Below are 25,928 nucleotides of genomic sequence, written 5' to 3'. Positions count from 1 at the left end.
TATATGCATTCAGAAAGAAACGAACTACAGTAGAATTCCAAAAATCCGCAAAGCTTGGGACCAGAGGTTGTGCGGATTTTAGGATTTCAGGACAGAAAAGATAAAACATAATATTCAGACTAAAGGTGCAAAATGAATAATGCTTATTAGATACATTTAATTAAATTATTATATACATTATTGCACTAATTTATTATATGCATTAAATTATTATTACATATATAAATTGATTATATTATTCATTGTATTATATGTACACAGCATCGAGGTTTGCCGATTTTACCTCATGCAAAGATTTCCGGTGTTAGAATCACTGTTGCTGTAAAATTTTAACAGCTTTCTTTATTTTTCCTTATATCATACACAATCGTGTCGCAATTCCATACCATTCTGCTATAAATCGAGGAGTAGCACCTGCTTCTATCTTTTGCAAGAATTTGCACTTTTTGCATTACTGTCAGTGCAACGTGTTTACATTTTTCAACATTGCAAGCAGTAAAATCAAGAGTGTGTTTCTTATCTGTAATTGTATTAAAAAGGGCTGAAATTAAAAAATATTCTCAATTTATCCACAAAATATCTGGATAAAAAAAGGCAGCACTAAGCAATCTCGTGAAATGAAATAACAAAACTCAGAAAATACAACGGGAATCGTGAACTTGAACAAAGTGTTGAGTCAATTGTCTGCTTTTTTACCTTGATGCAGATTAGAGGGAAAAAAAACTTATCTTATTTTTTTTAACGTTTTTATATCAATAATTTGGTATTTCCATTTTGACTCATTATTATTTGGTAATTATGATGTCATTATTCGGTAAGTATTTTTTTTCTTTGATATTTCACACTCAATGTTGCGGTTTCCGTAACCTATAAACTGAATGTTCATATTCTGAGAGGCAACGCGGATTTCAGGTCGGCGGATTTTCGGTATTTGACTGTACTATCACAAAACAACATGTATGTGGTGCATGTGGAGATAAACAAATGATTACGAATTCAGAATAAAAGTTTGTTTTATTCTGAAGAAGTTATGGCATAAAAAAAGGTTACAAATCAGTAAATAGTGTAGACACTTCTGACAGCTATACAAGCTGAAACGTGATGTGGCATTGAATCACGTAGGTCACCTATGACCCTTGCAAAAGACCATGCCATAATCTTTGCAACTGGGCAGCCAATTCACCAATATTCCAGGACAGTGGCAGTTGCTTTCCAAGCATGTCCCAAACATGCTCTATTGGCAAGAGGTCTGGTGACCTGGCACACCATAGGTATACATCATATCCTTGAAAACATTTTTAAAGAGTTGTACCGTATATGGACGAGCATTGTTGTTTTAAATAAGTGGCACTTGGGCTACTTGATAGTATAGACAGTACAACCGGCATTAAAATGTCTTCCACATAACTGTGAGCCGTCATGGTGCCTTGAAGAACGACTAGAGGTGATTGTGTGTCCCAGCAAATCGCTCGCCACACTGTCACACCTTGTGTAATCTCCGTATGCTTGAGAACAAATGCTGAGTCAGACCGCTGGCCTGGCCATCTCCACACATGTGTGTGTTAGTCATCAACATTGAGACTGAATTAGGATTAGATATCGAAAAAAACATGGCTTACAAAGTGTTAATAAATAGATATGAATAACTTCCTTCGGAAATAGAACCGATATAGCCTTCCCTCCATTGCTTCTTTTGTAGTGCCATTTTGCATGAAAACAAAACTGCCGAGTAGCAGATGATATGTTATACTTTAAAAATTATAGCAGTTAAAAAAAATTTCTATGCAGATGATTTTTTTATAGCAAAGCAAAATCATCTTAAAAAATGGGCAAACAGCTTCTGTACACAATATAAAGTAGCAGACTGATATTAAGCTATAAGGGATGAAAATATGATCTGAGTTAGTAACAAAGTAAATTTAGTGAGAAAGGTGAGTCTCCTGAGCTTATACCAGTTTGTAAGTACTCAGCTGCAGTTTTATTCCCAATTATCTACTACTTATTTCCTGTGTTCCTTGTTGAGTCCAATTAAATAAGATGAAGGGAATGCAATGAGAAATTTCTGTACAATATTCCATAAACCGGGACAAAGTTCAAGGATCTTCTGCAGTCTAAACTGTGGACCATTCCATATCTAAATATCAGCTCTTTATTTGTAAAGGAAAATGGGCCAAAAAGCTAATCGTGTACATTCATTTTCAAATTATCTTTAAGTTTAGTCCCAGAGCTTCCAAATTCAACTATATCTTCATTGTTTTTTCTCCCCACAATTCACAAATTTATAAAGTAGCTAAATTCTTCTCATCATAAGGTTCTATTGTGCATACTGTAACTTGCCACAAATGTTGAAGTAGTTTCTTTTATGTATACTTTGATTTAATGTCTTCTGAATTTTGCTACATATGTAGAAGTGACATTTTTGGTTTTACTGCATAAAGTCATCATCTTGGAGCTGAAGGTCCGATTCACTGAATTTATTTTAAAAAAAACTGCGTCAGATAAGTGACATCTGTTTTTAAATTTATTGTGCCTGCTCTTAACCTTTTAACTGTCATGCCCGAGATTATCTTGGGCATGGCACTGGTGTTCGAAAATGTCACGCCCGAGTATTTCTCGGGGTAATTTTTTTTTTTTGAGTGCATCGTATTGTCATACCCGAATATATATCGGGAGATGTTTATTTCGGCTACATTTGGTTTTTCCAATAAAAACATTTGACAATTTGTGTATCCAAATCATAAAAATAACTTGACAGTTAAAGGGTTAAAACATCATCTTTATCATCTCAAAACTCCAGCACTGAGTTGAAATGTTTAGAGAAACAGTGGCAACGTGTTCCCTTTAAAAAAAAAAACTGTATTAGAAGCAGATGCTTGAAATTTTGATCATTTTCAGTGTAGAGTTGTGTAAATAATATGCCAGTCAAAGAATTACCTTTGATTTTACTCATTACTGTAATGACGAGACAAAATGAGCTATATAAGCATTCACTCAGATTTTTCCATACTAGATCTTGTCAGTGAATAACACAGCATGTACATTATGAATGTATTTTATACCCGTGCTTTCAAATGTAATATAAAACCACTCTAGTGTGCAGCTGTTGCTGTAGTGCCGCCAGCAACAACTGACTATATTTTGTCAGGGGAATTTCTGTGTGTTTAAAAAAAAAAAAAAATTCCTAATGACTCTCTGTATTACTCTGTAAATTCTGAGCAAATAACAACTTTTAGAAGATTTGTTGATCTCTTATGAACTACACATAAGCAAGAAGACTTCATTTCCTGACAAAATCGAATCATTTAGTTGTATTGGAAAATAAGATGCTTTTAAAAAGTTAAAAGTTTTCAGCCATCTCATATGTTCTTTTTAGGATTATTACTCAAGTAATTTTTTTCATGATTTCAGATGGTGAATTATGCATTATGATTTATTACAGCAAAGTTCTGTAATATCTCTTTTATGGCTGGTAGAAGTAACTCTCCAATAGTATGTGCTTCTTCTGATTGTGCAATAAGTAAAACATTATTGTAAGAAGTATGCGACCCAGCTTCATCTGGTACCGTTAAAAAGAAATTGGGTTGTTTTATAAACTTCTTTGTGAGTTTTTGAAAATAATGCAAATATTTGTCCTTTTAACACAGATGATCTTGGAGTCTGGAAGTATTCATAGCTTCATTTGAGAAAACCTTCTTGATGTATTAGACACACAGGTAATGTATTATTTAAAGGAGACCAAATGAAACTACATTTCAAATAATTAGCCCTATACTGTTGCATTGTTTGCCATAAGATCAAACATGGTAATAATTGAAACAAAAGAATTAAAAATATTTGTTCTAAGAAATAAAATCTAAATTGTTTTGCAGTTTAAGAATATATGAACTAAACTTTTTTCAGGAAAATTCTTTATTATTCAAATATTCATCGTAATTTTTCCAGTAAAAAACTTGAACCAAAATTCTTACATACTTTGAAACATACTTATTCAACATACTTATTTTTGCCAAAATTAGAAAGTGAATTGATGGTATTCTTTTTTAATTATTAATTTTAATAAACAAATTCAATTTTAAGGAATTAAAATAAGGAATATTTTAACTGTTTATATAATAAAATGTATATCAATTTTTAACAAATTGTATATAAAAATTGAGTTTTAATACTTTTAAAAATGCTTTATTTAATGGTGTTTTAAATTTTAGGAGTCTGATTATGGTATTTTTTTTAATACTGTTTTTTCTCTTGATACAATTGTGACTGGTTTCAGTTTTGAGGGGGGAGAAAACTTGAGAAATGTATATCTCTTTTAACAATGCTTTTTATTTCCATTTATTAAACCCATAAAAATACACACATTTTAAAAAAAAGGCTGAGATATTATAATTTTATCGTTAGCATATTATATTCTCTATTCAGTGTGCAGTGTGTCTCCCAGTATATATGATGCATTTTTAAAGAATGTTTCATGTCTAAAAACTGGGTGCATCTTAAACAACGGTGACGTTGCGTCGAACAAAACCAAGGATAAAAGATTGTTGATTATCTTAAGACTGTGATTAAAAGATTGTGTTAGCTATTAGAATGTCAAGTCTTTGCTCACCTGTTTATTTAAAAAAAAAAGTCTGAAACTCCATTTGAGATTCACAAATTCATCCAGCCCATCTTCATTAACAAAGAAAGTGGTGTGATCCCAAAATCAAGCTGTGTTTTATATAAGAAGGACTACAGTAATTGTAATAATGATTTGATAAAAAGATACATTTAAAAATAAATAACACTTAATATTGCTTTCTTATTATTCCTAAAAATAAAATATACTAGTCAAATTTCGATTTTAATCTGATACATCATGAGTGAATATAATCTTACCTGAATCACACATTAGTCATTGCATGCCTTAATTTGTTAATTGTGACTCACACATGATAATTGAGAATGGTTTTTTTCATGATGAACCATGAAGTACAATTTCCTGTTGGCAGAGTGTTTATAAAACACACAGTATATGTAAAATATGCAATGATTTTAAGAAATTGTGTTTATAAAACACACAGTTCATGTAAAATATGTAATGATTTTTTAAGAAAATTATTAAACTTTATTTTACTGTTATCAAATTTGTTGATGAAAAATTCTAAGACTTCTAACAATGATAAAGAATCCAAAAAGGCATATTTTTAAAGGCATATACCTTTGATGAAAATACATCGTAATGCCATTATTAAAGATTCTCCTTCTTTGCAGGTACAAGGTTTGATTCAAAATACGTGCCGAATCAATGCTCTTTAATTCAAACCTTTACAATTGGCATTCACTGCCCAACATTCTAAGGAAGTCAAGCAATAAATCAAGACAAAAATAAAGGCCAGGTAGGGAAGTAGATATATTTTTTAAAAATTTTGTTTCTCAATAAATTATAAAGTTCTAAACTTAAAAAAAAAAAAAAAAAAAAAAAAAAAAAAATCTGAAAGGTTTCAGATTTAAAAATACATCCAAAGGGGCATGTTTTTAAACATTTTGTGTGGTATCTTTATGTATTAGATATTATGTTCTTTGTACCTAAACCTTAAAATTCAGTTCAACAGCAATATTGCAAAATACTTTTAAAATGAGCAAATCTTTAAAATTTCCAGTACAGAGTCTTGCATGCTAGAGATAATTTTTTTTTTTTTTTTTTTTTTTTTTTTTTTTTTTTTTTCAGTACACTGTTGCCATTGCTCATTTTGAAATTGTTTAGTTTGTTAATCAAAAATTCATTGAAGTGTTACAAAATCTGAAATCGATAATAAAACAAATCTCAAATTCAAATTAGGGCTTCCATGGGCCAGTATTCTATGGAAGATAACGTTATTCAAATTTTGATGGATCTAGGTACTGTTATTTTATTACAATGCTAGAAACAAACATTCCTTCAGATTCTTCATTATTTAATTTTTTTTAAATGTAATACAGGTTAATAATATTTGGTGGCAACAATTTGACAAGTGAAACAACGCTTATCGTGAAACGATGCAAAATGCCAAAACGAAATTAATAGCCCTCTTGGGCAAATTGCCCCTTTGGACTAAAAAACAGTTGTAAGGAGAAACAAAGGAGAGTTATATATCATTCCTATAAGCAATTGGCAATTTTTTCAAAGTTATCACGAATGGAGTTTCAGTGCCCACTTTACTATTGTTATTAATTATATGCAGTATTATAAAATCGTTAGAACCTATTTACTATAGAAAATCATTAATTCCTAATGATAATAAACTACATTTATATCATGTTAATTAACTATGACATTTATACTTGTGTTTAATGTCCAAGTTACTATTTCAATTATTCATTATGTGCAAAGTTATTCTAGTACAGTAAAAGTTGTTAATCCGGACGCGTCGGGACTTCGGCGATTCCGGATTATCGATTTTTCCTGATTATAGATCATCAGTTTAAATTGCGTAAGATGGCATGCAGAAATTCTAAAATTAAAAATATGAAACCGTAATTTATGAAATAAAGAACAATTATGATCCAAAGGGTATCAAAATTTAAAAAAAAAAGCTTAATATTTATTTGTTTACTTTGTTAAACATTTCTTTCAATGTAAGTTGTTTAAGTTGCTTCGTTTTATGTGATAATACTTTCTCTTTAATTCTATAAACAGACATAATTTTTTGTTCACTTACAAAGTTCCGCTGTTCAAGTCCCGTTAATTGCTGTGCCGAGAATACCGACTAACTAGTCAATCGAAATTTTTTCATTTTCACTAACCTCTCTGTCACATTCTTCATGTCTTTATCCATTTTTTGCAGCAATTCCACTTTTTGTTTGATGGACATCGAAACACACTTTCGTTTTGTACGATCCTTTGGGAGCTTCAGAATCAAAAATTCTATTTGACATAATCGAAAGTTCAAGTTTACTTTTATAGTATTGCTCTTACAGTCTGCAAAAAATAATAAGCCGGATCCAATTCGAAAATTAAGGAACAACGCAATCATCACCATTAACTGAAATAGATAATTAGATAATTTTAGCTTACACTGTCCGTTATACATAAAACGCGCACGCGAAAACGTATTCTGCGCTTGCGCACACGCAAATGCGCAGTCGTAAGAGTCTTACGCGCACGCGTAAACGCCTATGCGCATGTGTCAACGCGGCACATGCGCAGAAAGTTTTTAGCTTTGAGGTCCGGATTATAGATCATTCCGAATTATGGGTGTCCGAATTAACGACTTTTGACTGTACTTGTGTGTTTTCCCATTGACCATTTTGACAAACCAAAACGATCACTAAACAGTGTAATTCAGTCCCAATAAAGAATAAGCATTGTTAGATATGACAGTAAATGTTCACTATTTTGTCCATTTATAAACTTAAATAATCTCTGTAAGAATTTAAACACAACCAAACATGTTTATTCTACCAAAATATATAACTTCTGACAACTGCTGCCACTCAGAGCAAAACTAAAGGGAAAATAATACAGTCAAAAGTCTTTAATCCAGATGTCCATAATCCGGAGTAACCTATAATCCTGACCTCAAAGCTACAAACTTTCTGCGCATGCGCGTATGCATTTACGCTTGCACGTTTAATGTATAACGAACGGTACAAGCTAAGCTAAAATTATCTAATTCAATTAATGTTGCAGATTGCGTTGTTCCTTAATCTTCTAATTGGATCCGAATTATTATTTTTTGCAGACTGTTAGAGCAATTTTATAAAAGTAAGCTTTATTTTTTGATTATGTCAAAAAGAATTTCTGATTTTAGAGCTGCCAAAGGATATACAAAGCGAAAGCATGTTTTGATGTCCATCGAACAAAAAGTGGAATTGTTGCAAAAAATGGATAAAGGCATGTCCTTTGTTTCTCTAACCATTCCAAAATCTGTTTATCAATTTCACGCTGCTCTGCTGGGGGGGGGGGTGGACGTCGCGGCGCGCAATGAACTGAAAGTTGATCTGTCAGCACTATCCTTATCTTCAGGGCAGATGTTTTTATTTTATTCGGCTTATAATTCCTTACTAAATATAGTATTTCACCTCGATGTACTCCGTCTTTGATATGATTTAAATCAAATTCATCATCATTATAAATATTACGAATACACATCAAATAATTAAGACAGAATAACACGCCGAATAAATACTAATTCAGAAGTCAAACAACAAAAATCAGCGTTATACCTACAAAATTTTCACAGGACTAGTTTCAATGGTTTTACCGAACCATCATCTTCAGCTGCAAAACCGCAAATGAATCAATCACAAAATGGCGGCCACACCACGTGCAAAAAAGAAAGCAAAATGTAAGCCTGTTTGGGGCTTCTATAATTAAGACACAATAACACGCCGAATAAATACTAATTCAGAAGTCAAACAACAAAAATCAGCGTTATACCTACAAAATTTTCACAGGACTAGTTTCGATGGTTGAATTTGCGGTTTTGCAGCTGATGATGGTTCGGTAAAACCATCGAAACTAGTCCTGTGAAAATTTTGTAGGTATAACGCTGATTTTTGTTGTTTGACTTCTGAATTAGTACACATCAAATAGTTTTCTGGTTGCAATTTTCTAATTTCGATTATGCGTAATGTATGCTTTACGCATGTGCGCGTTGAAAGAAATGTTTAATAAAGTAAACAAATAAATATTAAGCTTTTTTTTGGAAATTTTGATACCCTTTAGATCATAATTGCTCTTTATTTCATAAATTATGGTTTCATATTTTTAATTTTATAATTTCTGCATGCCATCTTACCAGATTTAAACTGATGATATAATCTGGAATCGTTGAAGTCGCGATGAGTCCGAATTAAAGACTTTTGACTGTACTACACTGGTCGACTTTTGTAAGAAAATCGAAGCACCAAGGACTTCTGCGATTGTGATGAAATTTGGTATGCAAAAACATCTTGATAGAACATGCAAATGATCAAAGTTTCAAGGCAAATGATCAAGAATTGCAGTCGTAGCGCGCATTTGTAGTGCAATTCACAAAGTATTAAACCAGTAACAGAGGCGGAAAATTTGTCTTTTTTTTGTTGCTACCATTGTAGTTCTTGTAAAGAAGTAACTAAAGATGCTATTACGATGATATTGAAGACTTTATAGACAACTAAACGACTTCGTGGGCTCATTGTAGGGTTGCTTGAAGCTGGGTGGTTATACCGAGCACACCACCTGCACCACTGTGCAAAGATGTTGGCAGCAATGGTTGCTACAAGGAAATTGCTGATGAAATGAAGGCTCAGGAAGGCCAAGGAGCACAAATGCGAGGCAAAATAGGATGACTGTTCGCCAGGCCCAAACCTCCCCAACGGTATCATCTTCCACTATTTAATGCACTACAGCCACGTTTGTACCTCCCGTGGTACCGTCCACCATCTCACAGCTCTTGTCTGAGGTGGGGTTATGCTCACAGAGGCTTTTAAGATGTTTGCCTATGACCTCTCAACATCGGCAGAGTCGTCTGGAGTAGTGTTGTATAGTGGTTAGGCGATGAATCCCACTTCACTCTTGAAGCAGATGACCACCGTGTTCATGTCTGGAAAGGACGGGGCCAGCAGTCCCAATCAACCTGTTTTACAAAGCCATACAGCCTGGTATGATGGTGTGGGGTGCTATTTCTTATTACAGCAGGCCATCTTTAGTCATCCTCTGTACATCTTTAACAGCTCAGTCATATGTTGATACCATCCTGCGGCTGGTTGCATTACCCTTCATGGCACGCCATCCTGGGGCCATTTCCCATCAAGAAAAGGCCAGGCTACATACTGCACCCATGTCTCTGGACTATCTCCATGAAGTTGATACACTTCCTTGGCCAGCAAGGTCATCACACCTTTCACCAATTGAGCATGTCTGGGGCATGGTAGGCCGCCAAATTTGAGCACCACAAAATATCACAGATCTGCAGCAACAACTGATGAATGCCTGGCAGAATGTATCACTGGATGACATTAGGAACCTCTACCACTTCTTGTCTCGACGAATTCAAGCATGCATTGCCGCCAGGGGGTAATTTGAACACTCAGTGGGTGATTGTGAACCGTGAACAGGTACTATGACCTTTATTTTGTAATCATTTTATTATCTGTGTATGAGCTATACACATATTCAATTTCATCAAAAACAACCACTTCCTTCATGGTGCTTCGATTCTTTAGCAAAAAAGTGTGTATGAACAATGCTATATGTAACATACTTCCACCTTTTGATAACAGGATTTTTACCAAAACAAATATTTAATTAAACTAAAATTTAACCTCCTCTGAAGTTCATTTAAAAGTCTATTTCAAAGTCCTTGAATCTAGAAGGCACTTTTATAGTTCAACCACTTCATAATTTAATTTATAGCACTCGTCCAAATAGTCATCAAACGTTTTGCCATCTGGATCAAGAACTGGTTTAGGTTTAGAAATTACTTTATCAAATAAAGATTTCTTTCTAACCTCTATCCTTCCTATGTGAGTTGACTCAATCATTTCCTTCTTAATATCTTTTGGTACTTCTTTTTCTTGACTTTCAAACATTTTTAAATATTCAGCCTCTTCATCTCTTAAATTTGCCACTTATAATTTTATCAATTTCACTTCTAGATTTCAGTTCAAAGGGATCTGTAATGCCAATGGCTTCTAATTTCCAGAGGTTTCTGATGTTTTGATTGTGAGTTAAGAGGGAAGTAACTACAGTGGCAATAGAATTTTCACCTCCAGTTATTGGCAGTTTACCCTTTAAAACCCATCCGAGCAGTGTTTCCATGTCAAAAATGCCTGTATTTAATTTCTATATTTTTCCTGTATAAATATTTCCTACAAAGTCTGAGTCTATCAAAAGATCACTTTGCGGGTTGACACAATCAACATCTGTGATATGAATTGCCTTTCCAGCTAATTCTGATATCCAAGGTCCTTTCTGTAATCTATGTATAGATCCACAAATTATAGGCGGATCTAAAACAGGAATCTTGCAGCCATAACCAATAAACAGATTCTCAACATTTATTTTATAACATTTATGATTCATATCAGATGTCCTTCCTCCAAACACAACATGTGTTAATTTTTTATGAGCTTCTGATCGTATTCCTAAGGATTCTACTGTTGATTTTAAAACGTAAGAATATTCAGATCCAGTATCAATCAAAGCTTGAAGATGAAGTTTCTTTCCTTTATGTTCAATAGTAACCACTAAAGTTTGAAGCAAAACTCTTCCTGAAGTACATGTTGAAGAAAGAGTGTTAATTTCACTATTTTCTTGATTGCATTCGACAGGAACTTTAATGTATTACATATAATGATTTCTGCTTAAATTCTAGACAAAAAACAATGTAGTGCTTCCTACCACAAAACATGCATAGAACTTTGCTTTTACAATTTTTAGATCTGTGGATTGTTTTCAAACACGTAAAGCAACATTTTTTCTCTTTCATAATTTTAAATTTTTCATCATGACTTAAATTTTGTGCTTTGTAGCAATCTTTACTTTGATGAGATTTTTCGCAGAATATACAATTTATTACATTATTGTTATTTATTTCTTTTGCTCCCAAAAACAAGTTGCTTGCAGTAGGTATAGTACAGTACTAAGTCTTTAATTCGGACTCGTCGGGACTTCGGCGATTCCAGATTAGGGGTTTTTCCGGATTATACATCATCAATTTAAATCTGGTAAGATGGCATGCAGAAATTATAAAATTAAAAATATGAAACAATAATTTATGAAATAAAGAGCAATTATGATCTAAAGGGTATCAAAATTTACAAAAAAAAAAGCTTAATATTTATTTGTTTACTTTATTAAACATTTCTTTTAATGCAAGTTCTTTAAGTTGCTTCGTTTTTTGTGCTAATAGTTTCTCTTTAATTCTATAAACAGACATAATTTCTTGTTCAGTTCCACTGCTCCAAGTCCTGTAATTGCTGTGTCGAGAATACCGACTAACTTGTCAATCAAAATTTTTTCGTTTTCAATAACCTCTCTGTCACTTTCTTCACTATCAGAAGCGGTACATCGAAACATGCTTTCACTTTGTAGATCCTTTGGAAGCTCCAGAATCGGAAACTCTTTTTGACATAAACGAAAGTTCAAGCGTACGTTTTATAAAATTGCTCTAATAGTCTGCCAATTAGTCAGTCTAACAAGCCAGATCCAATTAGAAGATTAAGGAACAATGCAATCTGCAGCATTAACTGAAATAGATAATTAGATAATTTTAGCCTAACTTATACTGCCCATTATACATTAAACGCGCATGCATAAACGTATTATGTGCATGCATAAACACATATGCGCATGCATCAATGCAACACATGCACAGAAAGTTTGTAGCTTTGAGGTCAGGATTAAAGACTTTGTACTGTAATACCTTCCCTATCCTTATGAACTTTTCTATAGGGATCACTTCATCTATAGGGATTTTCTTCATACCTGACTTTGCTAGAGTTATTCTTTCTTCTCCTTCGACCTCAGCCCTTAGAAAATGTAAAAGTTTGGTCAGTCTTGCACTATATCAGTGTGGTCCAACCTTTAGTTACCCGAGGGGCAATCAAACGTTAGTATAGGAGAGTGAGGGCCAGAGACATTAAAGAAAGAAAATGTATTACATATAAATCACTAGTTTAATATATCTTTAGGAATAAAAGAAATTGTCATCTGATGGACAACTTTGCCAATGTCAGTGGTTTCCCGCTAAATCTGCTATTTTGTATTCTCTGCAGCACAGGTTCACCAGCTAATTCCCATCCTAGCGACTGTTTTACACTGCTTGTTTTTCATAAATACTGTTTATTCTGTTTATTATTATTTAAAGCAGTAAGAAGGGTCTTTTGTTTTTCTAAATAATTAACTAATTTCCCCCCCCCAGTAAGAAGGGCAAGTGCCAACAAAATTAATAAGAGGACTGCGGGTTGGACCACACTGCACTATATGATTTCTCTTCATTTACTGAGTTTCTTAACTAAACTCTCAACATGTCTTCTGGAATACTAGACTCCACAAATGGAAGAACATTGTAGAATATTTGTCTGAGGTCATCCCTATGGATTCTAATGATCTGAGGTGGGATTCAAGTTTATCATATAATTGAGTGATACTAAGCCTTGATTTGGTATTTTTAACAACTAAAATTAATAGTTAATGAAGATAATAATCCACTAACAATTCCTTATGGCCAAATCATGTTTTGAGGCTTTCAATCACTTTTGTATAATTTTCTTAAGTAGGTGGATAACTATCAGTGATGTCTTTCACTCTTGTACCTGGCAACATACACTGTATTAAATATTGGAATTTGTCTTCCAACTCCATTTCTTTATGATTGTGAATTTGTTTAAACTGAGTCCAGAAACACAACCATTCTTTAACTTCACTGCTAAATTTCATTAGTTCAAGTTTGGGAAGTTTTATTTTTTATTTCCCATTACTCAATATATTCCTGTTTGGTTGTGATTTACTTTCTATAAAAGAATCAATGCAAACTATAGCTTTATCAAATTTAACTTTATATTCTTCTACAGATTCAGATTTCTCAGAATAACTTTTGGCGTTATTGTCTGCACTTCAGGCAAGTACTAAAATTTCATTTCCAAGAGCAATTAAATCAGCACTAATGACTAAGCACTTTGTTCTAAAGTAGCTAATTTAATCTTAAAATTACTTATTTCTGTATTTTCATCATCAAATGGAGACATTCAGCTTTTATATGTCTTAGTAAACAGTGTTCATAACAGCGATTGCTTCTTAACAAGATGCTCTATTGCAAACCAAAACCAAAAATTTAATTAAATTAAGTATTTCTTATATGAAGTACTCACCTCTTAAATTTTAATCACATACTAAGGGTCACCAAATGTTAGATACGACAGTAAATGTTCACCATTTTTTTCATTTATGCACTTATTTCTACCTAAATAATCTCTAAGAATTTAAACATAACCAAACAAGTTTATTTTACCAAAATATATAACTTCTTATAACTGTTGCCACTTAAAACAAAACTAAAAAGAAAATAATGCTATACTGATTGAATATATGTGAACAATGCTATACGTAACAGGCATGATATTCACAACCATTTATAAGGTTTTCAATGTGATTTCACATAATTCCGATTAATTCTCAATAAGAAATAATGGAATTGCAGTCCATTCATTTGCAGAGGAGCCTTTGTTAGCAGAAAAGTTCAATTCCCATTTTAGGGAGGAAGGATTTGTACCAAGGTTTTCTCTTTCGTGTAAACCCTGACATTCTTTTTTACTGCTTATTGCAAATGTTCTGACCGTTTTATGTACTGTTTAACACATTGACTGCAGCGGGCATTTGACGTGGTTTGCCCAAGACCTCAACTTGAAATTTTTATTATGCGATGTATATTATGTTGAAATATTATCTACAGAAGATAATGTGATTTATTTAATCGTGCTTAATGCATTTTTCGGGTGGGGGTCACTGGTGACCCCCAAACATCTGTACACCATTTTTGTGATTTATAATTAAAAATTTTATGATTTATTATTCTTCAAACCATTACAGTAACAAAGGTACTACAGTACAAAGTCCATAATCCATATGTCCATTATCCGGAATGATCAATAATACGGACCTCAAAGCCACAAACTTTATGCATGCGCATATATTACGCTTGCACGCGTTGAAAGAAATGTTTAATAAAGTAAACAAATAAATATTAAGCTTCTTCTTTTTTTTGTGTAAAATTTGATACCCTTTAGCTCTTTGCTCTTTATTTCATAAATTACGGTTTCATATTTTTAATTGTATAATTTCTGCATGCCATCTTACCAGATTTAAGTTGATGATCTATAATCCGAAAAAACCCCTAATGTGGAATCGCCGAGGTCCCGACGAGTCTGGATTACGGACTTTGTACTGTATTTAAAAATTTATCAGTAACAATATTTACTCTAATTATGTGTTTTACTATTTGTCACGTCGCCATTCACATGTGGCACCCACGGCGCTGTAGCCAAGTCGAGTGCCGGTCACTGGTGACCCCCCACGGCTGTCTACACGTTAACTGATTGTGTGCCATGCAGTATTTCAAAAATGAGAGACAGAAGCGAGATCGTATTAAAATAATAAATAAACTGGAGTTACTCAGCAAACTGATAACTCTTTTTTGCAAATGGATTGACTTTTTGCGTATTGTGTGAAAGCAACACAGAGTTCATCTTAACATAAGTAGATAGTATTTGACTTTTTTTTTTTTTTTAAATTTATAGTTGTTTTGTATTCTTGAAGGCCTACAAAACTAATGAATTATGAGCTGCAAGATTTAAACATTTTGAAATTAATGACCAATATAATTTTGTAGCTCCCAAATCTCGGATGCATATTCAAAGCATTAAAAGATTCTGGGGTTCAGCAAAACTGTGCAATAAGAAACATCACACAAGTGTTATATATTTATTTATGTATAAGTTTTCTATATGCTATATTTGTAATTTGTGTCTATTGATTATCTAAATAATGATCTGTGATTTTTAACAAAATAAATGAGTGACTTCTTTCTTCAAAGTTTTGCCAAAATGAACTGGTGCTAGTGTGGCAGATCTTCAACTTTTAGGTCTACAAGAGCCAATTTATATTATCAATGGGAAGACACTAAATGTGTATAAAAGTAATAGAGCATATTTATTACCAGAAAATGTTATTTTTTATTGATAGTACCTCACTAGCAACTGAATGGTAAAGTTGCTGAACATCAGGACTTTAAGCTGGGTTCAGGTTCCAAATAAATGAACTGTGTAGATGCTTTCTAGGTTTTCATCGTTTTTAATTATGATATGAGGGAGTTTCCATAGAAAGTTTTCTATAAAGGTATCTGCTCTTAGGCAGATAGTCCTTATGCACTTTCCTATAATAATTATAAAAATAAATAGTAAATAATGATGATAAAATGTATTTAGAAGATGTTAATTAGCTATATATCTGTAGTTACATGTGTATACTGTTTTGCATGAAAACGCCGTTGTATCATACATATATTGATTCAGTTTATAAATAAAAATTAAAATGTACTAAAAAAGACATGCAACTGGTTAAAAACCAAGTTGATGCTGTTTCAGAATATTTATTAAATAATGTAGATCAGAGCTAGTAGTTAAAATTTTAATAAATTACTCTGATCATAAAGTTTTGCTGTCTTCTTTCTTTTCATGTGTAACCTTCATGCCTCAGTTTAAGGAACTTCTGATGCAGGGTTGTCAGAGGCCGCAGACTGCGTGTGACCCAAGAAGCAACCATGAAGAGCAAAAGAAATATCAAGACTCCACTCCACTGATACAATTTAATGTTGTCGATGGTGTTCGAGGCTGGCTTTTAACATGATGAGCCAGGTTATTTAATAGTCCATGTTGGAGTAAAATAAAATACATTTTTAGTGGAGTTACGATTCCAAATCTTCATTTGACTTATGCATGAAGTGATTATCTTCATTTTGATATTATTGTTTGTATGTTGCTATTGTGCATCTATGTTCTTGTTATAAAAAATGAAAGGATTCTATGTTGATGATGTCATTATATTAAAAAAATATGTTTTTATGCTTTTTTTTTACTCATCAGCCATGATTAGTATTGGGTAGTGATGATTCACCATATGAATAAAGTGAATCACTAATTCTCTTAAAATTTTTCTATATATAGTGCAGCCTGAGCAAATCTGAACTAATGTGGTCAAACCCACACATTTCTCTCCTAGAGGTGAAATTAAAAAGTGGGCAAAGCGGGAATAACTTTAGCAGTCAAACCTACCAAACCCAAAATTTTTCAATGAAACCTATGCAGTCATGTGAAGTAATTATGTTGGAGGTCACAAGCTGCCATTGATATTAGAAATAATTTGTTTGCCCCAAAAAAGAGTTCTTTCCTATTACGCCCTTCCCCAACTGTATGTTTATCAGAATTAACTTGTTGTACTTTCAATATTAAGTAACGATTAAGGTGGAATTCAATGGAGCTGGAAATATTCGATGGTACTCGTAGCAAAAATTTTCTCCTATCTTTCTCATACTTTCTGTAGCTTATTTTCATTTTTGTGTTATCACATTTCTAGGTATCTTTGTAATTGTTGATGATCCAATAATTCAGCAAATGATTACATTAAAAATATGCATTAATAATTTTCTGTATAATTTTGAATAGACAAATAAATTTCTATTCTCAGTGCAGTACAAAGTCCAAAATACTGACTCGCTGGGACTTCGGGGATTCCGGATTTGGGATATTTCTTGATATTAGATCATCAGTTTAAATCTAGTAAGATGGTGTGTAGAAATTATAAAATTAAAAATATGAAATCGTGATTTATGAAATAATAAAGTATTTATGATCAAAATTTACAAAAGAAAAAAAAAGCTTAATATTTGTTTACCTTATTAAACATTTCTTTCAATGTAAGTTAATTCGTTTTTTTGTGATAATACTTTCTCTTTCATTCTGTAGACAGACATAATCTTGAAATCCTGTAACTGTTGTTTCGAAAATTTCTAACTTCTCTGTCACTTTTGGTAGCAGTATTTTCTGGATTTAGTACCGTACTACAGATTTTGCCATTCATTAATTGATTGATGATTGAGAAGCATTGTCATCACAATGAAAAACTTCCTTTATATAATCTTAATTTATTACTCCTTCTCTACATTTCTTTACAAAATCCGTTAATTGGAAAATTTCACCTTTGTTTTGTGATATCCAAAAACCTTTGAAATTAGTGGCTATCGTCATCAAATTTAGCTATCCTTCAGTATACATATTTGGCTATGCGTCATGAGCTTGACAACTAACGACAAGTTGTTCCATTAAAATTTTATCTTGCTTCTAACACGCACTGAGACAATTAAACCTGAATTGTATTTGTTTAGTTATTTAGTATACTTATGTCTATTTCTTGCATATGTTTAAGGCTTATCAGAGTTCTGAATAAATAAATTACCACATATACGTAAGCCTTATTGAGGGTCAGCGCTAAATATCTTATCGCCTGATGCAGTCTCTATGGGTCCTAAATTCTGCTACTCGGTGCGGCGATATGAGCCCTGGCTCTGGGTTTATGTGAATAACAAATCAGTTATTCTTAATTCAAATAGCCCTAAATGTAACCTTTGGGTCTATGAGTATCATCAAGAAAATCTAATTTTAGCATATGCAATGAAATATTTGGTAAACTTTTCCTCGTCAGCATTTTTAGGGCATTTAATTTAAATCTGTAATCATTGCCAAGCGTAATGTTAACATAAAAGGTTATCATAGTCCTTTATTATTCAATTACTAACATAAAAAAATTGTTTAGGCATGAGTCGTTACTCAAGTTGTCATGTTTTGATAAACATGCGGTGATGAACAGAAAGTATTGTTATGCTATTTTCTTTTTTCACGTTCGTAAGGGTTCATGTCGATTTCGAGTGAATAACGACGACACTACTTGATGCAGTATCGAAACACACTTTATTGGCCTGTATTAATCGGGACAACTCCAAAACACGTTTACAGTCGTCGATGAACTACTATAAACACGCCGACAAGATCAGCGACACAGCCTCCAGTTTATCAGGCTATCATGATAGAGACAGCTTAACGGCAAAGCACTAGAGTACAGCTCCCGACTCTGCTTAGTCGTTCTCGGAACTCCACGTATTCTAGAGAATTTTCACACTACAACTCGCGATGCACTCGACGACACCAGAGTGGCCACAAAGTGGGCTTACGGTTGCCAGATTTGGCGAGAAATCCCGTTTGCCGATAAAATTGATAATACACAGAGTGACAACATTCTAGGACACATATTTAATGATTTTCTCAAAAATATTCTCACAGTTAGGTTAAAGCTATATATAACCTGCCTGTTCTAGGAGAGAGTGTGCCTTGAGTTCAGAGATTAGCTTGAGATCGATCAACTGAGTTGGGAGCTGTACTTTAATGCTTTGCCGTGAAGCTGTCTTTACTGTAATAGCATGAAAGCTGTGCTTCAGTGTATTTTTTATAGTTTTTTGATGAGTGTAAACGTGTCTTTTGAATTGTTCTGTGTAATAGTGCATGCTAACAGATGAATTGTGTTTTGATTCTTCAAGTGTTATCAGTTACGCCAAATCCATAGAATGCAACATTATTATGTTAAGAATATAAGGCGAATTAGATGGTCATATAATAATAGTGAAAATTTAATGTTAACTTATTGTTACAAATGAATGAAAACAGGATTCACAGCACTTCCAAAGATATTTTTGGCTTGGGATAAACAAATACGTAATTCAACACCCAAGGTGCATTATAAATAAATATTTATTAATTTTTATTGCTCTCACATCTTTAATATACATCAAGTTATACAAACTAATATTTTATCAAAGAATGAAATTACAATTTAGTTATAAGTTTTCTATTCAACTTTTTTATGAAAAAAATTTAACAGAGTTAGATTATATGAATATGGGAAAGTAAACGAAAGCTACATAGCTAAGTCACACAGATGACTTCACACATGTTTAAAATGTAAAGAGTATTTTTTAATATGTTTGATCTGATAGCCTTTTTCCTGGACTATGTGTCTGCTTCATGATTTCCATTACAGTAGTAGGGCTTTTTATTTCCATCTCTTCCACTATTTTCGGGAGTCTATCAATCATGGTGGGTTTGCATTTAAAAAGAGCTCTTTTCAAGAGATCAAAGGCACAACAGTCCATAGCTAAAACATCAGAGGACTTCGCAGAAATATGTTATGTTGAAAAGGTATAATATGGAATATCTGTGTTGAGAATCGAGCATTTAATAATTATTAAGTGCAGTTTCAGTGGCATCATTGTTTTATTGCTTTATTATGTTTTATGCATCTGGCATCACTGTTATTTTTGTCATTCTAAAATTTGTCATGTATACAGTAAGACGTATGTTAAGTTCTCTTTACCTTTTTTGTTAATAAAGTCCAAAATTCAATTAGTCATCGCTCTGCATGTTAATTTTATAACAGGTTATGGGTTTTAGCGACGTTTAAGTGCGTAAATAAATTAACGATGGCTATGTTGACGTATTTGAATCACGGATTTTCGTTTTCGATTTCAACACTTCCATCTGAACAGTGTGTAGGTAGATGCTACAGTGTGCCGACAGCCTTTTATTTTTGCTGCATATTTCCTGGTTAATAGCGACGTAATATGGAAGCTAAAAATTTTGTTCAGTGTACCAAATTGGAAGGTTTATCCAACTGGACTGATTGGAAATTTGAAATAAACTCTTTATTTGTGCTCAACGATTGTGCGGGCATCTTCGATAATTCCCTTATCGAGCCAAAAGCTCCAGCAGAAAGCGCGAATGAAAAAACGATACGCGAGTACAACTAAGCCTCAAAAGCATATGCAAAGGCGAATGCGAAAGCTGCTGTGATCATTCGCACAAATGTATCACCGAATGTGTTAAATTTGATCCGTATGCATGGTAATTCTGCACTAGCGATAGGGAATGAGTTATTAAGTAACTTTGAGAAGGTTTCAAGCGTAAAATTGGACACCCATCTGCAACAGTTTTTCACATTTCGGATCGAGAAAGACGAAAGTGTAATGCAATCACTCGCACGTTTTACGTACACTGTGGGTGGATCTTCAACGTGAGCAAGAGTTGAGCGGCGAAGGAAAGTTGCCGCAGAACCTGCTAGCACCGCGAATCTTATCTATTCTGCCTGATGACGAATATATAGAGTTCAAATAACAGTGGGACTCAATGCCAAAGACGGAAAAGTCATCTGAAAAACTGATCGAACAGATCAACATGCGGCTGCAGAGAAGAAATCAAGAGCTTAAAAACGAAAGTACGATAACATTTGTGGCAAATGCTAATTCTAGCTCAAAACATAGTGGAAAGAAATGGAAGAAGGGTGGTAAGAAACCTCAGGTGGTCAGCCAATCCCAACCCTTGACAACAAATAATGCAAAACTATGAACAAACTTAGTAAGACATGTAGAATTTGAGACATAAAGATGAGGCTGTAAATATTATTTGTTGGATTAAAAGATTCATATCCAGATGTAGAAATAGAAATTATTTTTTCCCATCTGAGCTCTTGATCGAAGAAAAGAAAGAGGCAGAGAAGTTCATTTGGTCAAGAATTCAGTTATAAAATTTTGGTGATGTCTCAGGTACTGTCAAAGGTCTCGTTGTTGTGAAAGATCAAAATAGCATAATACGAGTGAAAACTAAGTTGTTAGAACGTGAGGACGAATTTTCGTTCAAATATCCAATTTTGTTGCCATCAAAACATCACGTAGTAAATTGTTTAATACGAGATTGCCATTTAAAGAACTGCCATGCTGGTCTGTTGGTTCCATCCTGCGAGAAAATTTTTGGATTATTTCTGCAAAGCGTAACATCCGAAGTGAATTATCGAAATGCATGAAATGCAAAATTTTTACTTCAAAACCGTCTGTCACTCCGCCTATTTATCTTCCATTTGGACCGAGTCAGAGACTCGAAAGTTTTTGGAGTCATGGGCATTGATTTATGTCGTCCTCCCTTTCTAAAGGACAAAACCAAGGTATGGATTGTCATTTTCACATGCGCTGTGTATCGCGCCGTACACTTGGAATTAGTGAATAATTTGTCAACAGAAGGTTTCATCTATGCCCTCAGGAGATTCATAGCGAGAAGGGAAAGAATTTCAACAATCTACAGCGTCAACGGAACTAACTTCAGGGTTATCAACAACCTTTTGAAATCTTTAAATTGGTGTCAAATAGAAAATTCTGAAGACCTAGCTCCCATTAAATGGAAGTTCATTCCTCCAACAGCTGCGTGGTGGGAACGGCTTATTCGCAGTGTAAAAAATCTTCTAAGAACACTTGGTAGATCATCACTCAATTTTGAAGACCTTTCAACGATATTATGTGAAGTTGAAGCTGTAATGAATAATCGACCTCTTACATATATTTCAGAAGAATCTGATAAATTTGTTCCTTTGACTCCATCATCTTTTATTCAATACATCCAAGAAATTGGGATACCTGATCTAGAAAAAATTAATTTCCAGAAACTTCGAAAAAGATACCGGAAATGCCAAAATATCAAAGATCAATTGAGAGATAGATTTCGAAAAGAATATTTGGCAAATCTCGTTCAAAAATCAAGAGAAAAGGCTCAAGTGATCCAGACGGGTGATGTAGTACTAATTGAAGTAGACAACCGAAAGAGACTTAACTGGCCAATAGGCAAAGTCACAAAATTGTTTCCAAGTAGAGATGGTTGTACACGTGTGGCAGAGGTAAAAACCTCTTCAGGAACTTTTGTACAACCGATTCGTAAGCTTTGCCATTTGGAGCTATTGTTGATAGCAATTGGTAGTTGTGGACTGTATATTAATTCATAAAAGTCAAGTTGAGAAACTTGACAACATTTATTTTCTTTTAGAAACAATAATGCCGCTTAACGGGCAAACAGTGAGTAAGGAATAATTAACAATTGACTGACGCTTTGTTCGGGCAGAGGAACGGAGACTCGATGTGGACCGAGTGCATCTATATCGCTTACTGATTAGTACTGGGCTCTCGCCACTGACCTTACATGGCGCTGCAAACGTTAAGCCAGTACAAATACATAGAAATATTCTAACCGAGACGAAACATTCCGCCCGGCATTGAAATTTGATACAAAAATTTCAATTAATTAGTGACAAATTACAATAGTTCAAAATTGATAATCACATAAATAATTGTCAGATTACTATAGATCTAAAATTGAAGTATGGAGTTTAAGAGCATTAAATATTGAAAATAGTAATTATGTAAACAATATATAAGTTGACATAAAAAGTGTTACAATACACATACATTTCAAAATAAGCCATACAAATCCTTTAAACATATAATCATTATTAAATTATTGTAATGTATAAACTAATTCCACAAATATATATAAAGTCAGTAGAAACTTGAATATTACAATAAACAGATCTTTGATAAACAGATCTTTGATATAGATCTAGTGCAGATTCCTGAAGCAGTTTTAACTTTAGCTACACGTACCTTACCATCTGTACCAGGGATTGTCTCTAAAATTCTACCTAAAACCCAATGGCAAGGCGGCAAATTCTTATCCTTAAGTAAAACCATTGCACCTGTTTCTACATTGAATTTCTGAAACTGCCATTTATTGCGCTGTTGCAAGTGATTGAGGTAATCTGTTTGCCAACGCTTCCATATTAATTGAACAAATTTTGTTGTCCGCTGCCACCTTGATAACCTATTATCAGTAATTTCATTAAGTTCAGGCTCTGGTATTGACGTGATTGGGCGGCCAACTAAAAAATGTCCTGGCGTTAAAACTTCAAACTCATTAATATCATTAGACATAGGGATTAACGGGCGTGAATTTAAAATTCGTTCAATCTGAGTAATGATTGTAAGAAATTCTTCCATAGTAACCTTAGTACTTCCCATAGTTCTTCTAAGATGGTACTTAAAGGATTTAACTCTCGCTTCCCACAGTCCACCAAAATTCGGTGATCTAGGGGGAATTAATTTCCAGACTATAGATTCTGAGGTGAAATAGCTGGATAACGCCTCATCTGGTTTTTTAATCAATTTCTGTAAACGCTTTAACTCTGTATGAGCCCCCTTAAAATTTGTGGTATTATCTGTAATGATGGAAGAGATTTTTCCCTCTTCTAGCACAAAATCGCTTAAGAGCTGCTATAAAGGCTTCAGATGTCAAGTCTGTTACTATCTCCAAATGGATTGCCTTTGTGGATAAACATATAAATACAGCAACATAGATTTTAGGAAAAATTCCCTTGCGTTGACCCTTGAATTTAACACGAAATGGTCCGCATTTAAGTCAACGCCACAATTAAGAAAGGGTGAAATCGGAGTTATACGCTCAGTGGGAAGATTACCCATGACCTGATTTGCTGCAATTGGTTTGTTTTTAAAACATATCACACAAGCATGAACTATCTTACGAGCCAAGCCCTTGCCGTGAATGGGCCAATATTTCAAACGCACCTGATGAAGTAATCCTCGCGCTTCGATATGTAGGTACTTCTTATGAAAATATTCAAAAATCAACACAGTAACTCTATGAGTGGGAGGCAAATTAACTGGTGTTTACAATCAAATAATAAATTTGAGTTTTTTAATCTTCCTCCAACTCTTAAAAGAGAATTCTCATCTAGAAAACGGTCAAGACCTGTTAACTTACTTTGTGCAGGAATAGGTTTACCTCGTCAAAGAGCTGTAATTTCCGCAATAAAGGTAGTTAATTGGGCATGTCGTATAAGAAACTCCTCAGCTTTTTTCATCTCATCTAGAGTTGAATATCCCCGCATCTTATCCTGGGATTTACAATTTAAGATAAACCTGAAAATAAAACTGAGAATTCTGATTAGCTTACGAAAATTATTGGAAAGTTTTAGAAAGGAGTCTATAAAATGTTCGTTCATTGTCAAAGTCAGAACTGGATTCGATGATTGTTTCAGTTCTTTTTCATACTCTTCATTCGAAGAATAAGAAATGCATTCTGGCAATGGAAGTTGCTGATTGAGGAACTCAGGACCTGACCACCACAAGGAATTAGCCAAAAGTTCACTAGTGTCTGCTGTTCGGGATATTATATCCGCTGGATTTTCCTTTGAGGCAACATGACCCCATTTGAATTGGTGACTCAAGTTTTGAATTTCAGCATATCGATTGCTCACAAAGGTTTTAAGCTTGTACGCAGGCGTGTTTATCCATGCTAGAACAATAGTAGAATCACACTACAAATAAACATCATCGATACTTAGCTGCAGAGCTGTTACATTACCTTTGACACAAGCCTACACAAAAGTAATGCTCCACACAATTCAAGACGTGGAATTGTAACAGGTTTTATAAGAGAAACTCTGGATTTGCTACAAAGGAGATTGGAATAATTCATTCCATCAGTGGTAATATAACGGATGTAAATAGCTGCACCATAAGCCTTTTTCGAAGCGTCCGAGGACCCATGGATCTCAGTTCTAACGGGAATGTTCAGTTAAAACATATCTGGGAATATTCAATTGATCGATTAACTGAAGCTGGGAAAGGAATTTTTTCCATTCACACAACTCCTTGGGAGGTAATTCCTCGTTCCAGTCCACTTTCAGCAGCCATAGTCTTTGCATGAATATTTTTGCCCTCGTTACTACGGGTCCGAAGAGACCCAATGGATCAAAAAGCTTAGCTATTTCAGATAACACCTGACATTTAGTAAAGCTACCTTGATTGTTCACAGCTGTTTTGAAAGTCAAGTGATCATCCTTCGGTTTCCAGAGCATTCCTAGCGTCTTCACTACACTTTCTTGAGATTCAAAGGAATATTCCTGTGTTGAAATATCATGCAGCAGCTCAGGATGATTGGACACCCATTTATGTAGCTCCATACCTCCACGACGAAGCATTTGTACTAATTCAGACTGAAGCTCCTTTGCTTCTTCTAAAGTATTTCCTCCTGTCAGGATATCATCCATATAAAAATCCGTAGATGTGACCGCAGCCGCCCTGGGAAAATAGTCCTGTTCGTCAGCTGCCAATGCCTTTAAGGTTCTTATGGCTAAGAACGGCGCGCTAGTAGTGCCGTATGTTAACCGTACGTAACCTATGCACTTGAACTGGGGCCTCGCGGCTTGGCTTCCAAACAATTCTCTGTAAATTTCTTTGCGATGGATGTATGAGTATTTGTCAATACATCTGCTTAATATCGGCACTAAAGACAAAGCGATGTTTTCTAAACCTGGAAACTATAGAAAAAAGATCTTCTTGAATTGTGCCTCCGTTCAAAAGAATTGAATTTAGCGAATAGCCACTGGATGATTTACATGATGCATCGAAAACAACTCTTAATCGAGTTGAAGTTTTCTCCGGGCGATACACTGCGTGATGGGGAATGTAGTAATAAGTGTCACAGTTATC

The 25,928-nt window shown here is 33.8% G+C and overlaps 1 protein-coding gene across 3 annotated transcripts in view; it reads left to right on the top strand.

The window, feature by feature from the left end:
* LOC118179915 (uncharacterized) overlaps window positions 1–16,402 on the top strand; it is a 19,482-nt gene extending 3,080 nt beyond the window's left edge. For 2 of the 3 annotated variants that reach the window (XR_004756537.2, XM_085825704.1), the window contains exons 2-4: window positions 1–125; window positions 5,248–5,372; window positions 16,196–16,402. The exon at window positions 1–125 is cut by the window's left edge and continues 147 nt beyond it. The gene's annotated coding sequence lies outside the window, so the exon portion shown is untranslated. Of the gene's footprint in view, window positions 126–3,644; window positions 3,714–5,247; window positions 5,373–16,195 lie in introns of all 3 variants that reach the window. The other variant, XR_004756536.2, reaches the window with a different exon arrangement.
* Window positions 16,403–25,928: the final 9,526 nt, after the last annotated feature.

The sequence above is a fragment of the Stegodyphus dumicola genome, chromosome 10 (genome assembly GCF_044657685.1).
Source record: "Stegodyphus dumicola isolate Sdum_Otavi_A_Nest chromosome 10, ASM4465768v1".
In the NCBI taxonomy this organism is placed as follows: domain Eukaryota; kingdom Metazoa; phylum Arthropoda; class Arachnida; order Araneae; family Eresidae; genus Stegodyphus; species Stegodyphus dumicola.
The sequence above is the reverse complement of the archived record's forward strand: the minus strand, read 5'-3'. Positions and strand labels throughout refer to the sequence as shown.